This window comes from Rattus rattus, chromosome 6, assembly GCF_011064425.1.
Source record: "Rattus rattus isolate New Zealand chromosome 6, Rrattus_CSIRO_v1, whole genome shotgun sequence".
NCBI lineage: Eukaryota > Metazoa > Chordata > Mammalia > Rodentia > Muridae > Rattus > Rattus rattus.
The window spans coordinates 51,255,412-51,277,396 of NC_046159.1; the positions used below are offsets into that span (position 1 = coordinate 51,255,412).

Sequence of the window (21,985 nt, forward strand, 5' to 3'; positions counted from 1 at the left end):
CTTTGCTCAAATAGCTGCAGTCTTTCATTTTTATTTATCTATTTTACATTTATTTGCACATGCTAATTGCCCATGATAACGGGTTTCATTGTGACATTCTCATGCAGTATATGATTATCATCTTCATTCCCTTGCCCTCTGGTTCCCTCCTAACTCCTGCAGACCCCCTCTTATTCCCCGCTAAGTTCCTTCCTATTTTCATGTGTGTATGTATTTAAAATTTTATTTTATTTAAAATGTTTTTTAGAGTTTTAGAGATTACATAATCACATCATGTCCCCCTTACCGTTTTTCTTTCCAAACCCTTCCATATACCTCTCTTCGTTCTCTGTCTAGTTCATGGCCTCTTTGTTGTTACGTGTGTGTGTGTGTTGTGTGTGTGTGTGTGTGTGTGTGTGTGTGTGTGTGTGTGTGTGTTACATGTGGGGTGTTAGTGTGTGTGTGTGCCTGTGTGTATTTGTGTCTGTCCAGTCTGTGTAATGTTACTTGCATGCATGTACTCAGGACTGACCATTTGGAATTGGATAATCAATTAGTATGCTCTTCTTCCCTGGGTTAGTCTCTCTCTCTCTCTCTCTCTCTCTCTCTCTCTCTCTCTCTCTCTCTCTCTCTCTCTCTAACATCCCTTGGTTGCTGTGGTTCTTGGGTAGATCTCCTTCCCCCATCCATGTTAACCCGTTTATTGCTGATGTCCTTGTTCATCTCATGTTTAGGCAGTCGTGTTGGTGATCCTTTATGGGCATAGCTTCTGTGGTTCCTAGGAGACACCGTCTCATGGCAACCTCTGTGTTCCTCTGGTCCTTAAGAGCTTTTCTGCCTCCCTGCTTTGCAGTGATCCCTGAGCTGTGGTTGCTGGAGTGAGTTGGGTTGTAGATGCACCTGATGAGTCTGCCCCAGGGCCCTGTGTTTGAATACTCATGGCTTTCTGTAGCTGTCTCCTGTTGCAAAGAGAAGCGTCCTTGATAAGGGGTGAGGACTACACTTGTGCATTGAGAATGTACCTAGGGATTGGGATTGGTAGGTAAGAATGGGGATTGTGGATTCTTTAACTCCACTAGCTCTGGTTAGTTGGCTAGGCTTTCTGTACCAGGCATGCTTTCTCTTTCGTTGGCAGTGTTTTAAGTCTGATTAGAGAACTGTTCATTACCTCCAGGGTATGTGTGCTACTGCTGTACCCTTAAGGTCGGTCTCTCTCTCTCTCTCTCTCTCTCTCTCTCTCTCTGTGTCTCTCTCTCTCTCTCTGTCTCTCTCTCTGTTTCTCTCTCTGTCTCTCTGTCTCTCTCTGTCTCTCTGTCTCTCTCTCTGTGTCTCTGTGTCTCTGTGTCTCTCTCTCTGTCTCTCTCTGTCTCTTTCTCTCTCTCTCTCTCTCTCTCTCTCTCTGTGTGTGTGTGTGTGTGTGTGTGTGTATTCAGGCAGGCAGGCAGAAAGAGAAAGAGAGGACGAGAAAGGGAGGTGGACAAAGGAGGGAGAAGGAGAGAGAGATTGTGTCTTTAGGTTTTCTCTCATTATCCCAGGTAAGGGATTGTTTCTCTAGCAGTGAAAGAAAATGTCTCTTCCTGGCCCAAGGACCAGTAACTGTGCTCTTTAGGGAGGTGTGGGGCTCTCAGAATTCCTACTCCTAGCACTCTTATTGACTTGTTAAATTCTTTGTGAGAGGATGGGCTGGATGGGTTCTTCCCCCACTCATGGCCTGATGTTGACAGGCTCAGCCTTGTGTGTACTTGTCCATAGCTATGAAGCCAAGAGCGCAGTGTTGTCATGCTCTGAAGGCGGAAGACTGTGCTACCCCTCTCCGTGCTGCCTTCGTGGTCTTGCCTTCTTTCCACCTCTTCTTCAGAGATGCTCCTTGAGTTCCATCCACATCACGTTTGATTCATCATGTGTTTCAGGGGAGATGCTCTGGAGTTATCTGTCATTAACTTCTTTGTGGGCATTAGTGCTGTCTTTAAATGTCCCACTGTTTAATGCTTACTCATCTAATGAGTCCTGTCAGATTTCCCTCTGAAGATCAGTACAGTAATCATGATAATGGTTACTACTTATTAACAATGCTGATGCTAAGCATTTTGTGTAGATTAACTCGTTTATTTCTCACAAAACATTGGCTTTTTCTTTTAGAGATTAGGAAATTGACATGCCATCTATGTGACTGTTTTCGAGTACCCTGACCAACATCAAGTATGGTAATTAAAAGTGTTTCCAGTTCATTTTGTGTGAAACAGCCTCTCATTATTTCAAATTGTATTGCTCTGGTACAAGGAAGATTGTACTTTTCTTCATCTGCCAGACGGCAGACATCGTTATCCTTTTCTACTTTAGACAGAAATAGTCTGGAAAGTTCACTAGGGCAAATTCTAATACCTTATAAGTAAAAGAAAATGTGGTTATTAATTTCAACAGGATTCCTTTGAATGCCTGCCTGAACTCCAAAACTAAATCAGTTATTCTAGACACCATGAGATGCAGATAAAATTTCAGTTATCCTAAGGTGATGTCTTGGTCAGGGTTTCTATTCCTGCACAAACATCACAACCAAGAAGCAAGTTGGGGAGGAAAGGGTTTATTCAGCTTACTCTTCCACATTGCTGTTCATCACCAAAGGAAGTCAGGACTGGAACCCACACAGGGCAGGAAGCAGGAGCTGATGCAGAGGCCATGGAGGGATGTTACTTACTGGCTTGCTTCCCCTGGCTTGCTCAGCTTGCTTTCTTATAGAACCCAAGACTACCAGCCCAGGGACGGCACCACCCACAATGGGCTGGCCTCCCACCTTGATCACTAATTGAGAAAATGCCTTACAGATGGGCCTCATGGAGGCTTTTCCTCAAGGGAGGCTCCTTTCTCTGTAATAACTCCAGCTTGTGTCAAGTTGACACACAAAACCAGCCAGTACAGGTGACGTGACAAGATGGTGTTCTTCAGCTGATGCCTCGGTATGCCTGCTATCCTTGTTGCTTCAGTTTTTTTTGTTTGTTTGTTTTTCTTTCTGGTTTTATGCTTGCTGCACTTAATACCTGCTTATTGACAATTTGTTTGATGTTCAGTGTTTATTAACTTTATACAAGCCTCACTTAATAAAAAGCACAGTGTAGAGGAGAAATCATCGAGAACAACCTCTGTCACCAGCTCGAAGCCCACGAGCACACTCAGCGTTGCGTGTCCATGTACATACAAGTCTGTGGAGGGTGTTTCATCCCCCAGCTTTCAGCTGCTCCCAGGGCATGAGGTACCTAAGGCATGTATCCTTGTAAATGCTAATAAGTGCCCTGCAAGGCCAGCACGGTGTGTTAAATGACATTCCTCATTAACTTGCATTCTTATAACCTGATGGGTGTATCCCAGGGCCCTGCTCTATTATAAATAATTGGGTTTGGGGAGTAGAGTTGAAGTTTATTTCACATGATGCCGCTCAGCTAAGCATTTTAATTGAATGTCGCCAGTAGAAGGTTTGAAACAGGGATGGCGCCCATGGAATTCAGGCCCAGGTGAGTGGCCTGATGTATTGAGAGGAGCTGGACGTGCAGAGGTAGAAGGGCTGAGAGTATAATTGGGGGCCGTTGGGAAGCTCCTCTGGAAAGCCCTCAGTGTGATCCTAGATCACTGGCACCAAGACACCCGGGATCCCTTAGGTGTGAGGCAGCCGTGGGTGGAGCCCAGGACTCTGAGTTCTTCTGAGAAGTCCTCGAGAGAAGGCTTCACTATGTGCGTTTGTCAGGCGGTGACCAACGTGGCCCATTTCACTATGTAGGGGAAAATCCCAAAGACACATTTAGGCCTCTCTAAATTTTTGTTGTTGTTGTTTGTTTTTTGTTGTTTGTTTTTTGAGACAGGGTTTCTCTTTGTAGCCCTGGCTGTCCTGGAACCTGTTTGAATTTTCAGTAAGTGAATTATTTTAGTATATTTTCGAGAGTGCATTTTGAAAGTATGTTTTTAAAAAAAAATAAACAACAGAATTTTATTTCTTAGAAACAAAGTAGATATCCAAAAAACTATTTTTTTTTAGTTTACCTTTCTCCTGGAGAAGTTCTTTATGACCTCCCAGCAGACTTTGTCTCCATGATCACTGTGAGGATTACGTCACATGCTGACCCAGTCACTGGCAGAGAGGAGGGAAAGCCCGTACTGCCCGAGCTGCTGAGTGATTAGAGGGTAATGGCCTTCGTCGTTGCGCGAGCTCATCGCTAGTGAGTGGCAGAGCCAGGCTTGTGTGCTCCACACACCTCTCAGATGGTTGTAGAAATACCTGAGTACTTGCCACAGAGGCTTCAGAATATGTGTATTGGGGGGGGGGGAGTGGAGAGAGGGAGAGAGAGACAGGTAAACACTGAGTGGCTCACTCTAACCCCCTGCCTTACCCTGCCATTCCTGACAGGAGCCTCCAGTTTGGTTTCTTCACAGATTTAGACTTTGAGGTCCCCTTACTCCAGATTATGTTCAGTTGCTGTGTTAGCTGCCTTGATGAATCATGCCTACCCAGTTTTCTGATGTGAATGCATCATCTGGTTCATGGAGTCTCCAGTGGGCCTTGCATGCAACTGTGTCCTGCCCTTCTGCAGTGGGAACACTACATATTCTCAGCAGAGGCAACCGTGCAAATGTGATGTCAGGGGGGTGGTGGAACATGTCCTCAGCCTGACTGGATGCTGTACACCGTGTCCTGTTCACCATCTGCCTCCTTTTGCTTGGTGGTAAATCAAAGCCTGGAGAGGTCAAGCATTTTGCCTAGACTTCCCAGGTTGTAAGTGATAGAGCCTAGATCTGCCATCACGGGTAAGCGAACCGAAGCTTGTAATTTTATTGAAAGCTTCCTAAAATTGTGGGATGTACCATTACAATATTAATCCCAGCATAATACAATTATGTAGGTTGACATGTAACATGAAGTGACTGTCCTGCTTCAGCCTCCTGAGTGCTGAGATCACTGGCTTGAACCGGAACACCAAGTTCAAGCTGCAGGATTAACTTACGTGTTTAAATTTCTAGTGAACGGTAGGTTGGTGGTGGCTTGAATGGGAAGTGTCCCCTGTGGGCCCATGTGCTTGAACACAGACTTTCCAGCTGCGGTTATTTGGGTGAGTTACAGAACTTTTATGAGGAAGAGTCTTGCTGGAAGAAGAGGTTCGGTAACTGGCTTTGAGGACTTACAGCCAGGTCTACTTACTGCCTTCTGTTCACTCTGTGTCCTGAGTCAGATGTGATGTGATCATCTGGCTTCCTTACCTTTCCCTGACTGTCTTCCTCACCATGATAGAAAATATTCTTCAGACTATAATGCCTGTAGAACCTTTCTCAGCAAGAGCGCTTTTGTCAGGGTGATAGATCCCAGCAACAGGAAAATGAACACAATTGGTATAGGTGAAGACTGTGAGGACAGAAACCTGAGGTATGGATTTGCTTCGCTCCTACTAAACTGACTTTACCTGGGCAAATCTCCTTTCTTTCAAGAAAAGAGTTAGGCAAAGTTAAGTTCTGAAAACCCTGCGGACATTATGTGGAGAAATTGTTAGTTAGGGGCCTGAGCAGCAGGTGGATAACAGCCTTGCCTGCTTCTGTTTGTTGATTTAGTGGTGTGTGTGTGTGTGTGTGTGTGTGTGTGTGTGTGTGTGTGTGTGTGTGTGTGTGTAAACCGTTACTGATTTCAGCACAGCCATTAGTCATTTCTAGTATTAAGTGTTTTGTTCATTTATGTAAGTCAGTAAGTTGCCCTTCCACCTTATTGATTAAAATGTCTTAGCTTTTGAAGGACTCACAGGTATAATTTCTCCAAAATAGATTATACTTTCATTTTTTAAAATCCATGGTTGAGTTCTGTGCATGATAAAGTAGAAGCAAGTGCTTATCAATTTTTTTTATTGAAATCATCTGAATAAGTGTTTTCTCTTGGTTAGTTTCAAACCGAGTCCTATTCCTGAATCTAATTAGAGGCAGTTCATGTACTGTGGGCTTATTAAGATTCAAGGCACTTTTTTATTTTAGCCTGTCTGATATCCCTTTTTAATTTCACTTAAATTTGAATTACTCTAACGTCTTCTGGGTATATTGAAGATACTCAGTAATATTAATAATGATGATGTTGACGAGTCTGTCTCGTCTCATTCTCCCAAGTCACATAACTTTATTTTGCTTCTGGCATGTGAATATTTACGAATCTATGTCTTCCTGTGGTAAACATCAGTAATCAATCATGATTTTATTCTGATGAGTCTAGACAAAGCCTCATGGTCTTTCTTCACGAAGCACCATGAGCCATCATTCCCATTTGGTCAGAATTAGCAAACGTTTGCCATTTTTGACAGGATGTTGATTGTCTTAGGCATGTTACATGCATGTTGCATTTGTGTCTTCACATGTGATGTTGATTGTCTTGGGTATGTTACATGTGTGTTGCAAATGTATCTTCACATGTGATATTGATTGTCTTGTGATGTTGATTGTCTTGGGTATGTTACATATGAGTTGCATGTGTCTTCACATGTGATGTTGATTGTCTTGTGATGTTGATTGTCTTGGGTATGTTACATGTGTGTTGCATATGTGTCTTCACTTCATTGTCTTTACATTTTCATCTTGGGCTCTTTCTGCTTTTGGATAAAGAGCTTCTGTCTTTGAAGATCCCTCTCTTACTCTCACAGATGTTTCTGAATCTCTCAAGCTGCATCATACGTGTTCCTCAGAACAAACCCCAGGCTTCTCTGTTGGCCAGTCCTTCCTGCCTGTATAGAATTTCTTTAAAATTCGATTAAGGACTTTGCTTATTAATTTTGATGAACTGTTAAGACACTATTTTGTTCACAAATTTGTGTTTGCTGCTTGTCTGGATAGAGTGGAACATCTCTCGTCCCTCTGGGTGGTATGCCATCACCAGGCTCCGTTTCTGTTTTGGCTGTGTAATCTCTTCACAGACCGATTGGGCTTGTAGGAGCTGTTCTGGACAAAACATCCAAAACAATGACTCGAAGGCCCCAGAGGGAAGAGAGTTGAATTAGAAGAAGCAGGCATGTTCTGAGCTTCTGGCTTTTATCTTAGGGTTAGATTGTAGTGACAGAGGCCTTTAGTAGAGGAGTTAAAAACCAGCTCAGAGTGTGGTGGTATGCACCTTTAATCCCAGCCTTCTGGAGGCAGTCGATGAGGCTGACACATCTCTCTGAGGTAAAGGACCAGTAGGGCTACATGAGATTCTGTTTCACAAATAAAATAAATAGTACCACAATGACCCAAAGAAAGACAATCAGTGCTCACTATTCTCACGAACTAGAGCACAAAGTTCATGACCATCCACACTGCAAAGTGGGTGGTTCTCTGAAAGTTGGAAGGGTGGAGTCCTACACTCTGCACAAGTCTTCCAGACTGGAAGGTGTGCCCCGAGCTGTGCTTTCCTGAAGCTGACTGCAAGTGGCATAGCTAAAGTGAAAGCACAGATTTGAGCTGCTGCCTAAACGACAGGGTTTGCAGTTGGAGTCTGGGTATGTGTCACTTGTGAATCACTCTTCCCTGAGATGTCAGCTATTCTCATTCATGTCTGATAGCACAGTATAAACACACTTTCCCACTGCTCACTTGCCTGTCTCAGTTTCCTATGCTCAGTTCACTGTCGTAGCATAGAAAGGTAGGTAGGTGGTCTGAAAGTAGTGTAGTTTCTCAGTCCAGGCAGGATCTGAGAGCGAAGCTTGATGGGTTCGCCCCCAGTTCTACTCCTATTGCAGTCCTGCGTGTGTTATGAAGCTGCGGCTCATGCATTTGAATACCATGGGCTGTGTGCCTTGGGTTATCTCATGTTGCCTTTGAAAGTATTATTGGATATTGCAAGAATCATACAAAAAACTGATGTTAGATAATATGTTCAGTGTTGCATGTAAATACTATTCTAAGCACTTTATGTATAGTATTATTCTTTTAATATCCTACTTATCATCTCCTTTACAGTTGAGAAATTAAGAGCTGGCTTAGTGATAGAGCCAGGAACCAATAATCTAAGGGAGGAAGTAGGTTAGGGTGACGTGTACCCTATATGATGGTGTCTCAAACACCTTAGTTGTTATTTGGGCTTAGTTCCATCAGATTCCTGAGAAAGGAACATTTGGAAAACACTGTTTTCTGTTATTGTGTACTAACAATTTTGCTAGCAGGGATTTGGCAGGGAAAAGTTAAGAACATTAGTTAAGGCTGTCAAGACGGCTCCGTGGGTAAAGGCACTTACTGCCAAGCCTGAGAACTTGAATTTGATCTTTAAGACGTACATGGTGGAAGGAGAGAAGTGGCTTTTACACATGGTCCCCTGGCTTTCGCTTTCGTTTGCGTGCCTGTGCTTCCATCTCCACCGTCAAGGGGACAGACCCAAAGAGATACACAGACCGAGAGAAACAGCAGTGAGAGACTGGTGGGGCAAATGAATCCTTTGATTGAAGGGACAAGTAATGAATGATTTACTCTTTTATCTTTTAAGAGCTAGATGCTACATAGCAGTTGTTGGCCTTTCTGACTAAAATGCTCCTAAAAGTATTATTCATGTTAAGAACAAATCTCTGAGCATGGTTAGAATGAAAGGATGAAAATGAACCTGCTCTATAGACGAGGCTGGCCTCAAACTCAGAGATCTGCCTGCCTCTGCCGCCTATTGCTAGGCTTAAAATGTGCCCTACCTTTGCCCAGCTTTTTTTTTTTTAAGAAGACTAATTTACTTTGTTTTTACTGGGAATCTTGAAATCTGCTTGAAGATTCCTTGGGCTTGGATGGTATGTGATGGTGGTAGTGGTCTTAGGCAGGACTTGGTGAGGAAGAGATAGCTTTGCCTGTCTTGGCACCAAGGAACTTCAGTGCTGCCATGATCCCTGTAAGGTGCTGTTGTGAAGAGGTTAGACTGCAGGATCTTCCTTAGAAGGAAGCTTAGCTGATAGAATGACAGTGTCTAGGGAGGAGACAGTGTTTCAGCTCTTCTTCAGACTGCATCTGCAACTATGTCTCTTCTGAACAGGCAACTATGTCTCTTCTGAACAGGCAACTATGTCTCTTTTGTGACATAACTTGTGGGACACTAACAAGTAACAGAGTAGCACACTGGTAGCTTCTGGATACAATAGAAAATATGGAACAGAGTTAAGACATGGCTCAGTGGTTAAGAGCACTGACTCCTTTTCCAGAGGTCCTGAGTTTAATTCCTACCAACCACATGATGGCTCACAGCCATCTGTAATGAGATCTGATGCCCTCTTCTGGTGTGTCTGAAGACAGCTACTGTGTACTTACATATAACAAATAAATAAATCTTTTAAAAAAAGTACTAAAATACTTGAAGGTCTTGTAGCATAACACATATGAGGTATAAACTGGATTCTACCCTTGAAATGGGCAGAAGAAAGGCAGATCTGTGCTCACAGTTCTTTCCTCCTGGGGTTTTCCCAGGCTTCAGTATGCATCAAACAACTTTCCTTTACAAGGGAGTGTCTCCCTTTCCTTTAATTGTTTTTCCATGTAGCCCAGGTTGGCCCTTATCTCTCATCCTACTGACTCTACTGCTTTAGTGCTGGGATTATGAGCATGTACTACCAACAAGTGTTTCTCTCCTTTATTATTTAATAAAAACGTGGTTTGCTATTGCCCAGAAAACTCATTGAACACAGACAGTAATAGGAACTGTTGTTCTATAACTGATGTTTGCTATAACCAGGTACTTCCCTGGAATTTCGTTATGGAATATCGATTTAATTTCATGCCATCTTGGGGAGCAAATACTTGGATTCCATCAGTTTCATTATTATGTAGGTTCTAGAACACACAAAAATCAAATCTGTAATGCGAGAGTCAGCTGTAAAGTGAGTGTGTGTCCAAGTGTGTGTGTCTAAGTGTGTGTGGCAGCTTAGAATTTGGATTTTTAAATATAGAGGTTTTGATTTGCCTTTTTTGTATTTGAAAGCTTGACCTCAGTAAATGACTTGATACAGAAACCAGTCGACTGTAGTAGTACATTGTTTATGAATATTGATATAATAAATATTTAACATTTTCTGGTAAATACTTATCTGACATAGAATTAGAGAAATTTTACTTGAAACCATCTGCGAAACAGCCAGAAAACATAACCACGTCCTTCTGATAACCCTAAACGCAGTTTGCTTTTATTATTTCTTTGCTTCACTTTGGGTTTCTGGTTAAAGCTCGTTCACTTAAAGCATTCGGTTGCCATATATCGGTGGCTGTAGCCTAGACTGGAATGAAAAGCAAAATGGAGAAGCTACTTCCTTTTTCAGTGTGAAGGCTTATGAACGGTTTTCTTCGTACACATTAGTGGAATCTCTGAGATTCGAGGAGTTCCCTGCTCCACATTCCTGATGATTATCCTGCTGCAATAGTTCAGGAAATGGAGGCATTGTTGAGTGTCTGCTTGGTGTTAGGCAAATACAGGACTGCACTGGTTGCAAGTGGGAACAACTGACAGAGGGCTGACAGGCTGTGAGCCCCAGAAGGTCAGTTTGACTCCTGATGTAGGAAAAATGTTGTAACTGTTTTGTGCTTCTCAGATCTGAACAGAGTTCTCAGTTTCCCTTCTGCACCTAGAGGTCATCCTGTGTCTACCCCACTTCATTAAAAGCCTAACACTAGTTGAGCTGGAGGGATGGCGCAGCAGTTAAAAGCACAGGCTGTCCTTCCAGAGGATCCAAGTTCAATTCCCAGCACCTGCATGTTATTGGATAGCTATCCATAACTCTCTCTGGGGGATCTATGCCTTCTTCTGACCTCCATGGGGATTGTGCTAAACACACGTGGTGCTCAGACATACGTGCAGACAGAGCACCCACACATAGAAGTAAAAATAAAAATATAAAAAGCACTGTCACAGTGCCACTGTCCCAGGTCACATCATGCCTCAGGGTTTGGTCTTTGTCTTTGTGGGTCCAAGACTGAAAGGCAGGCTTCGGTCTCCACTGTCCATGATCTTCACTATTCCCGAGCCACTGCCTGACCTGTACTAGTGAGGTGCTCAGCCCGAGTTCTCAGGTGAATCTGCTCTGGGGATTCTTGTTTTAACTTGCTTGTGTGGCCATTGGTATATAATGCAGGGCTGAATGAAGGAGGGAACATCTCAGCTCTGGAATGATCATGTAGACTGCAAACTGTGTTGTTCTTGAAATAAGATGATTGAACTGTTAGTTGTGAACCACCTGGCCTTGTCTAATATAATTTAGTCTCATAGGGGCCATTGTTATTTGCCCTCTATGAAGCCAGGTTAGACTCCCCAATTTTTAGATTGAGGATCCTTTCATCTGTAATCTGTACATTGAATTATCATTCCCTGTCTACTTCATAACAATCCTAGCCATAAGGAATGCATTTGAGAATGAATTCGACATCGTTTTTGCCTTTGTGACTATTGTAATACACCACAGATATTCTCTCTCTCTCTCTCTCTCTCTCTCTCTCTCTCTCTCTCGTGTGTGCGCACACACACACACACACACACACACACAGACACACACACACAGTGGCACAGTGGCACAGTAAGAACTTTTAGGGAAATGATGGTTCATCTGACTTCCTCTGAAAGTAGCCTACAGCAAATATTTTAGAATTATGCACCTTATGTTTACCGCTGCAACTCCTTTATTCATCACTGCCTGAAAGCAGCCCTCGATGGTGTGTAAATGGATGGACGCAACCGCATTCCAATAAAACTTTATGTGTAAAAATAGGCAAATGATTGAATGCAGCATATATAGGCTTCAGTTTGCAGACTCTGATTTAGAGAGTTAAGGTTTTTCTTGTGAAAATTATTTATTTGAAAACATGATTTATAAAATGGTAATGTGGAACTTTAAATAAAAGTCAACATCCTCATACCTATGTTCTCTTCCTTAGAGGGGAATGGGCTACTGTGGTGAGAATTTTGGTTTCTTTAAGAACCCAGTTATGTTATGTGAATATGTTTTTGTTTTCATCCCAGGTGTGGCACATGGGCTGCCTCAGATGGTCGACAGCAGCCGACTGTGATTTGTCCCATGCTGTGGCAGGGGCGTGATTCTGCCAGCTGCAGAGAGTTTACTTTTGGAATTCTAGAGACTCTTGAGAGAGTTATAAACATGCCGGAGGCCCTGGAGCTGGAATGGTGGTTTTGCTGTTTGCTGGTTTGTTGGACTGCTGGTTGGAGATACCCTGATGGTGAAGCTTGAACTTGCCCCTAGGAACTCAGTGCTCTAATCATCAGGAAATAGTAGAAAGAGATCTATGCCCCTTCCCCCTAACCTTCATTCTTGCCTTCCTAGTGTTGAGGGGGTTGGCAGGGGTTGGGGTCGAGAAGGGTAGTAGATATAGGAACCCAATAAAGAAGCCAGAAAGGATGGTTATGTGCTACTTCCCTGTGTAAAGAGTTTATTTTGAGTAAACAATACATAGAAGTTTCCTCCACCTCCCAGTGCTTTGATCAAAGGCACATACTATCAGGCTGTCTGTTGAGCAGCTCTTTAAGAAGGCCATTTTATTGGTTTAATTGAGCAAGCTCAGTTCTGTGTGGGGAGAAAGGCTGAGGCTTTGTTTCTGTCCAGTGACATGACAAGGCTGTGGGAGCCACACCTGTTTGGTGTTCCTCCTCTGTCAGCACTTGATACAGAGGACTGTAGTCCTTGTTACCCGCTAGGGTTTGTGACCCTTAGTATGCACTCCAGAGACAGTTCAGCGGTAGAAATGTTAGCATAGGAGAAAGTCAGACCTGTGGCGCTACCATGACAAGCTCAGAGATGTGCAGTGTGTATTTGGGTCCTTTGTCACTACCGATTCACTTTTGTAATTTAGCCAAGGCACGGTGGTAAAGTTTCTGATTCCCTAGCCCCATGCGTTTTGCACTCTACCAAAAATACACATTAAGCTGGGATTTGCCCAGGTAGACTACTGAGTCATCTTCCATGTCACAGAGTCTCACGATGTTTTAGTCTGTGGATGCCATGCATTTGATGAGTTGGGAAATGATATAAGCTTCTGGCCTGCCTTCCTTTGTGCTGGTGCCCTAAAGTAGCCCATTCCGTCTTCACCAGAGACCTGGGCCAGAGAGGAAGGGTATTGGTTTACAGGGTGTTCTGGTTTTCTTTCTGTAGCTGTGATGAAACACACTGACCAAAAGCAGTTTTGAGGAATAATGGGGTTTATTTGGCTTACATTTTCAGATTATGGTCCACCATTGAGGGAATCAGGGAAGGAGCCTAAGCTGGAACTTGAGACAGAAATCATGGAGAAACTCTGCTCGCTACCCGGCCCTCTGGCCCATGATTAGCTAGCTTTCTTACAGAGCCCAGGAGCAAACCTACCCAAGGATGGTGACACAGAGGGCTACATCCCCCTGCATAAATTAATAATCGTGTTAGTCACTCCAGACATGTCTGTAGAGCAGTGTGATCGAGACAGGTTCTTAGTTGAGGGCTTCTTCTTAGATAACTCCAGACTGCATCAACTTGTCAGTGCTAACTGGGACATATGCTGTCTTAGGCTATCTATTTCTGGGATAAACACCATGATTAAAGCAACTCGGGGAGGAAAGGGTTTGCTTCAGCTTACATTTCCATACACAGTCCATCATCAGAGGAAGTCAGGGCAGGAACTCAAGGCAGAAGCCTGAAGGCAGGAACTGAAGCAGAGGCCAAGGAGGAACAGTACTTACTAGCCTGTTGGTCACTGCCTGCTCAACCTGCTTTCTTACAGCATCCAGGGTCTTCTGTCCACAGATGGTGTAGATGGGCAGAGCCCTTCCACATTCATCACTGATCAATAATATACTCTAAGAGCAGCCTACGAGGGCAATCTAATGGAGGCACTTTCTCTATTAAGATTCTCTCTTTGTCTCAAGTGATTCTAGTTGGTGTCAAGTTGGCTGGTTTTCTGGTAAGAATGGGAGCCTGGTCACAATCAATGAGCTTGTTTGTTTAAATGAAACAACCATCTTTGTATGTGTGCCGCAGTTGGGGGGGGGGCTGCTTGTCTGCTCTCTTTTTGCTTGTCCTGTGAGGTGCAGTGCTTGTGCTGTGAGGTAGAAGTGCTCTGTGGGACTTTGATGGCACAGGCTTCTGAGCACTAACAACTGTTTGCTCGAGGGTTTCCATTATCACTTCATACTGTCTATCCCCTGGAAGTCTGCAGGAAAGGACCAGGCAGTAGACAGGTTAGACTTTTGACTACACATGTCTGCTGAAGTCACCCAACTCTGGATCAGTAAGGAGAGAACAGTCATGTACAGTAGGTGAACAGGCAAGCCTGGTTGTGCTATGCTAAAAATTCACTGACACAGGGCTCAGAAGATTTGATTAAGAACTACTACATTAGGCAAGTAGGTTTGCCTTGGATTCCAACTTGTGCTGATAGTCTCTAGTCAATGGAGCCCTGCATCATGAAGATGCTGACATCATTCTTTGGGAAAAAGGGGTGGTTGATTAATGATGTCAGGCAGGGTCAGCTTTGGGAGTCCCGGTGTACAATACTGTGCCTGTTTGTTTGTTTGTTTGTTTGTTTTTGTCTTTACTGCTAGGACTAGGAGTGCCTGGTGAGCAGATATTGGGTCATTTATCAGCTACTTAACAAAATAATTAACTCAAGAATGTTCTATCAGGAGCTGGAACAGTAGCTCAGCAGTAGACCACAGGCTGCTCTTGGACAGGACCCAAGTTCAATACCTAGCACCTACCCCCCATATAAATTTAAAAACAAAAAGAGTAAGGTTTACTAATAAAAGGACATTTAGCTTGATGCTGTCTTACAAAACCACCTTTAAGCCATTTATACAACACTGTGCTTGCTAAACGCATGTAGCATTAACATAAATATTTATTTTAATAGTTTTTCTAAGATATTTGTTGCTTTCTATGTTTAATGTCCTTGGCCATCAATATTTTACCTTTCTATATAATAGAACAACCAAAGTCAAGGTTTAAATTATTTTGTTTCAGTCTGCCCTTAAGATATTTGTGATTAAGAACTTCACATTTCTTACAAATAATACAAACAATACAATGCAATTAGAATTTTACATTTCTTTTGAAGTATATAAAATGCTCAACCCAGGAGTGGCTTTTTCATTCCTACTTGTAAAATCAGTTTCATGCCTTCTCAGTAATAGAGTATAGTGCTTATATACTTAAAATGTGTGCCCTTGAATCCCTTTCTTATAAACACAGTATATGTACTTCATGCCTCATTCAGGTAGATTTTCTTTTGTGTAGGATGAGACGGGCAGAGTCAGTGTTGTAATTAAAGTTGACTTTCCCTAGGATGTCATACATACATAGCCTGCCTGCCCATCCATCCATCCATCCATCCATCCATCCATCCATCCATCCATCTTGTGTGTGTGTGTGTGTGTGTGTGTGTGTGTGTGTGTGTGTGTGTGGTGTGTGTGTGTGTGTGTTTGTTCGTTCCAAGTTCCTACCCAGACCTTCTAAAGCCCTAAGAATTTGAATTTCCCAAGTGATAGGATCACCTTTATTGTTTCTAAGCCTCCCTTTCAGATTTATTTGAGTTTATTTGTGTTGATGAGACCACCTTTTGAGGGCCTCGAGACAGTTTAAGGGAGGTGGGGTCTGCCATGTCTACAGAGTCAGTTGGAATGCTCATGTCTACCACCTACCTGTTATCTGGGAATTGAGTTCAGTCATAGCTAATAAATCAGGATTCTGAGATAGGTGGTTGGTGTCAGATAGTTGGGAAATTGTGGAAAAACAACATGGATTTAGTGTCAGAAAGTACTACACTTCATGTATGTTTTGGCTGACGTTTAACTCAATGTGGGCCTTGACACTTACTTAGCACAAAACACTGACATCTATAGCTGTGGTTCTCATCCTGTGGGTCAAGACACCTTTGGAGATCGCATATCAGATATCTTGTGTACCAGATATTTACATTATGATTCATAACATTAGCAAAATTACAGTTACGATGTAGCAACCAAATAATTCTATGACTAGGGATCACCACAACATGAATCATATTAAAGGGTCACAGTATCAGGAAGGTTGAGAAACTGCACTACAGAGCACCACAGTAGGCAATATTGAAGGTTTCCAGAGAAATGTAAAGGCATACCAAATCAACAGCAAACCTTAGGACCTCTCGTTGGCTGTGGCTCCCCACCCAACCCCCTCTGAGAAGTTGGCACTGGTTCTCTACCCCTCCTCCATGTTCTCCCTAGCTACATTCCACAGCCCTGGCAGCTAGGTTCCTTTCTCCCTGATGGGAGTCAGGCCACCTGTGATTGTTTAAGGGCCAAGTCCTTCTGGTCAGTCATCTAATTACCCCACAGGACTTACCAGTGTATACCATAAAGTTAACCTTGATTCCCAACTTGAATGGATTAAGACCCCAGGAGATTTCGGGAGCCTCCCCCACATGTGACTGTGAGAGCCTTCCCAGAGAGTGTTAACAAAGGCAGAAGCCAGGATGAATGTGAGACGCCCTATCCCGTGGGAGCAGGATGGAATATGGTGGACTGTGGGGAGAGCCTGGCAGCTGTCAGTGAATTCATTCCCTCTCTGCTTCCTGCCTGATGGTGTGACTGGCTGTGCTGTTCCACACTGCCTTTCACGCTGGAGGAAGGCCTCAGGAACAGAGCAGGCTGTCCCCTTCTTCCTTTTGGCTTATCTGCCAGACATTTTGTTACAGCAGTGAGAGGATTGGAGTGCTAATCCTTCTTCATTTGTTCCTTCATGTGTGCTGTCATTCAGGGGAATTAGTACTGACGCGTGTGTGGTCAGAGCTTCCTGTGCTGATTCCTGGTCAACACACGAAGCAAGCATTTCCCCCAAAAGCTGCTATTATAAACTCTATAAATATTTAAAGTGTAGTTACAGGTAAGAATGTATAAAATGGAGAGAATTTACAGATTTAACACTATTCATACTTTCCTACCCAGTCCTATGTTTGTCATTTGAACCCAGTTGAACTATAGAAGCCATGTGAGTTTCTGCCATGGAGAAAATTTAGCATAAGGAATAGATGAAAGAAATACTGGAGGGCTAGGTTAAGCAGACACAAAATGCTAGACTTCTGAGTGGGCCATGACTTCGGAAAGCAGCGGTTGCTCCTGAAATGAGGGAGGCGGGCAAGCCTCTTCGAGAGCCTGTGGAGTTGGAGTGGGGTCCTGAGGAGCTGGGGCTCGGCAGAGGCCATCTTTATCAGCAGCCTCTTAGCCTCTGCGCAGTGCGGGAGGTTGGCAGACACTGCGGGAAGGCAGGACGGAGGGGAAAGTGAGTTCCCACTGGGCGGTGAGCACCTAGAACTGAGCTGAAGTTTCGTGGCATCATGGGCAGGGCCAACTCCATCCTGTTTCAGTGCACCAGATCCCAGAAAGCGTGTTTGAGTGTGAAGGAAAGTGTGAGGCATGGATTGCCTGGAGCCCTTTTATGCAGGAATGCAGTGCCAGCTCCCTCTGTGTGTACTTGAATTCTGCCACCAGACTGGGTGTCTCACACTGAAGCTCTTAGCTTTTGGTAAGCTGGCCATGGAGCTCTGGGGATCCACTGGTCTCGCTCCCCAGTGCTGGGGTTACAGGCACATGTAGCCGTGCCTGGGTTTTTATGTGGGTGTTGGGACTTGAACTCAGGTTCTCACGCATGCAGAGCAAGCACATTTACCTACTGGGCCATAACTGCACTCACCACACTTTCTTTTTCTTTTCTTAATTTGGACCCATCCGGACCTTTAATAAGACCATTGAGAATCTCTGAGTCTTTCTAAAACTATTTGTTTTCCAAATATTTGGCTGCAAATCTTTTCCAGTTTATGACTCACTATTTTTTTTGTCAAATCCATGTCTGCACGATCGTTTTCCAACAGTCAATTAAATATGCTAGCCATCTCGTTATTTGGGTGGGTTTCTGAGTCCTTCACATCTCTGGTATGCTATACTTTCACAGACCGGTGCTTTGTCTGCTTTGGAGTTCATTCTCTTTCCTTTTGGATACTCCTGGGTGACGTGGTTAATCCTCGTTGTCAAGATGACTGTGTTTGGAGTCACCTAAAAGGCACCCGTATGTACGAACATCTTTGAGGACATAGAGAGGTTTAACCCAGGAGAGAAGCCCTATTTGAATGTAGGTGGAACCAGAAGTGAGGCTGGCGGCCTGAATTGGATGAAAAGGAACAGGGCTGGTGGAGAAACTGAGTTGAGTGTCGGGGTCTGCTCTTCCCTGCCTTCTGCTCCTAGCCTCGTTTCCACTCATGAACTCTGCCATGATGGTCACTACCCTTTCATCCTGTGAGCCAAATAAGCCTTTCTTAAGTTGTATCTTTTCATATGTGCGACTGTGTCCATGAGGAGGTAACTAAGGCGTGGGCTCGCTCTTGTTCACTGTGCAGAGTGAGCATAGACACGTGTGTACTAGCCAACGTGATGGCTCATGATCTTACTTCATGTAAGAAAGTAAGTTACCTGCTTGCTGGTCTGTGGTAGGTGCAGACGGTTCATCATGTCCTCAACTTTGTCCTGTTGCTGTGAGGAAGTACTTGATACTTAGTAACTTATAGACTAAACAACAACAACAACAACAACACCCCCTATTTCCCACAGTTCTGGAGGCTGGGAAGTCTAAAATGGTTCCAGCAACTGGTGAGGGCCCCTCTTATAGCATCAAAACCATGGTGAAGCAGAAGGGCTAGGGCACATGGGAAGAGAACATAAAAAGCAGACCCACCTTATCTACTGCTGCAGGGAGAATGAACCCACTGTCATGGGGAAGCCTTCTCTTCTCTTAACGACAGGGGCTCACCACCCAGTGTGACCACAGTGCTAGTTGGATTTCAGTGAGCTTCAAGGTAGCAGACTACCCAGACCGTGAAGCCTGCTTACGTTTTCATTGCTTTGTCACCATGATATCCAAGAAGACACCGCATCGCTGATCTGCTGCTCTTTCTCGTTTTCGTTGGACCGTTTGTTAAAGCGTAACGATGATACAGCTTCACGGTAGCTCCTGAATAAGTGGTACCTGGATTATACGCTCCTGGTGTTCCTTAGGTTCTTTGACTTCCCCAACTTTACAGGAGCGTAGATTTGATTAAAACTGAATTTCCTTGCTGCTTACCTATGAAGTGTCACGTTGTCTGCTGCGCCAGGGCGCTTGTGTCTGTAGATGCTCTCTGAGTCCCGGATCCTCACACGCTCACACTGCCTGTGAGATGCTCACACTGCCTGTGAGATGCTCACACTGCCTGTGAGATGCTCACACTGCCTGTGAGATGCTCACACTGCCTGTGAGATGCTCACACTGCCTGTGAGATGCTCACACTGCCTGTGAGATGCACAGGGAGGACAGTGCGGGGCATTCATTCTGCACTGTGGAGTACAGCCCGGTTTTCTGAAAGCCCACTTTGAGTTTGCTTTCTGTGGTTATATATTCAGCTGAAGGTAAAGTGGTTCCAGGGAGAAGGCTCAGTGAGGGACACCACAGGACATTTCAAGTGCCATCCCCTGCACCCTTGTCAAAACATACAGCTCCAGGGCTGTGCCTGTGGAGGGTTGCTGGGGTTTCCTGGCTCTGGCCTAGCCCAAACAGCAGGCCCAGGTTCAGTGAGGCCCAGGTTCAGTGAGGCCCAGGTTCAGTGAGGCCCAGGTTCAGTGAGGCCCAGGAACAGCTGCTAGGGAATAAGGTAGGGGAAGACATTAGAACTTCCTCTCTGGCTTTTGCATGCACTTAGCATGCACATCTCATGGGTAACACACACACACACACACACACACACACACACACACACACACACACACACACACACACGAGATTGAGGCAATTCTCTCCCTCTTCTCAGCCAAGGAAACCCAAATCACTGCACAAGAAGAGATAACTTATGCAGATTGCAAGTCTCGGCATATGGTTCTCTTGTGTAGCTCAGACATTTTATGTGGAATTTATTGGAGAATGAATGCAATAGAGTTTAATCTTACAGGTTGTAATTTTTCTTAAGGAAAAACTCTCACACTAAAAATCTACTTTTCTGTTGAAGTAATATTGTGTTCCTCAACAACAGCAGCAAAGTTTCCAAACACACAGAGAATGCCTTTCTCAACACAAGCAGTGGACCACAGGCCTCCCTGACACCAATTAGTATTCTGCAGAGAGAATGTGCAAAAAGTCAGAAAGATGATCTCAGGAATTTCTCCTGCAAAGGTCGCTCGTTTACTCCCCTCCAAGTCATTGCTTCAGCTTCCAGTATGACAGGTGAGCCTGTGAGATTGAATTAGCCAAGTTGCTCAAAACTGTGGCTATAAAGAAGCCATGAGAAGTCTATTGCTAGCAGGTAAATCCCATTAAACTCAAATGTACCCTCAATTGTTGAGCACTATTAGATTATTGAAAGAGCGGGAGTGAGTTGATTGAAATAAAGTCTGCACCTTGCAAGTTTCTAACAGAATTTATTGGAAAAGACTGTGGGGTGTGGGCGTCACTCAGGGAAGACTCAAAATTAGGAACTAAGGGTGATGAAGAGCTGGGTCCGGGCTCTGACAGACCGATCTGATCTGGAGACCACAGCCTCAGCCAGTGCTCTGTGATGCTGTGCATGTATTTGGTGTCACAGATGTGTGCTTTGTTTCCTCTCAGCAGCCTAGGCAGCTTCTGGGGGGTGAGGAGGGGGTTGAACTAGCACTTCTGCTTTACTTAGTGTTGGGGCAGATGTGTTTGGGCAGGGCAGTTGGAGTAAACTGTTATACTATTTTTTCTTCCCTGAATATTGGATATGATTGCTCTGGTCCCATGTGTAAATGTGTATAGCTGGTGTGGTTGCTGGGAAGCTAATGGACCAAGAATAAAAATGTCCTCCTCCTCTTGGAACTTGGGAAGAATGCACCCATGGCTGTTTGTGCTAATAGAATAAACTGACTTGGTTCGCCCTGACCACTTCACATAATTAGGATCTTTGAAAGCCAAACCTTCTTTTGCCACCAGAGGCTCACTTCAGCAAGTGCCAAGAGTGATGTGCGTGGGCGCACAGACACACACCAAGAATGATGCACACACAGACCCCCCACACCCACTTACACTCACTCGGTAAAACCTACAGTGACGCAGTGTCCTGATTTTCGTTACATTATTTCTAGAATTATTAATTCACACTGTACATGAACTTCAGAAACTCAGATTTCAAGTAATATGCCACAGCATGTCTTGTGTGACAAAATACCTGGCAAAGTCCCTGGGGAAAAAGGGTCTTTTCTTGGCTCCCAGTTTGAGGGATACAGTCTGTCATGGTGGGAAGGCTTGAGGGAGGAGTTTGAACTGCTTACCTCACACACTCAGTTCTGAGGCAGGGTGGAGCTTGCACTCTCCTTTTTACTCAGTGTGGCTCATTAGCTCATAGAGTGGTGTGCCCACTTTTAGGACGTCTTCCCGCCGCAGTTAGCCCCTGGGAATTCCCTCCCAGAAATTCCAGAGCTTTGTTTCCCTGATGATTCTAAGACCCATGGAGTTAGTAGTCAAGATGAGCCATGCTGACTGTCATTGTTCTTCCCTCTGGGTGGGCTCACCTGTCCCTTAAGGATGTGGTGTCCATGCAGAGGCAGTGCACATCCAGGGCTGGATGCTTACACCAGCTCGCTGAGGAAGCAACAGGCTGAAGGAGCACCTGTGCCTCCTGCAGGCCCTGGCTCCGCATTTACAACATGAGCTGTTGGCATGCTGTGATCTCAGATTTCTTCCAGATCTTGTTAGTCTTTTAAAAGTAATTAAAAACTAAGAAAAGAAAAGGAAAATCAATGGGAAATGTAATTGGAAAAATTATTAGCCTTATTAGGGGTAATTAAAAAAAGTTACGTTTTCTAACTTTCTTAGTTTTTGATTAATAAATCAAGTCTTCATGGAATTACATGTGGTTATTACATTAAGCATGCAAATATTTTTACTTAGAAAGATGGGGAGCATAGAGAGTAATACCATAGTCATGATGCATGTACAGTATGCATGTATGCAGGGTGAAGTAGTCTAGGTGTTACTTGCTTGGATCAAGCATATTGCATGAGTACGAGTGGTGG

The 21,985-nt window shown here is 44.1% G+C and overlaps 1 protein-coding gene across 1 annotated transcript in view; it reads left to right on the forward strand.

Moving 5' to 3' along the window:
• Nucleotides 1-21,985, forward strand: part of Suclg2 (succinate-CoA ligase GDP-forming subunit beta) — a gene marked incomplete at its 5' end in the record, with an annotated part of 147,334 nt that overhangs the window by 21,830 nt on the left and 103,519 nt on the right. The gene's annotated exons all lie outside the window — the stretch shown is intronic.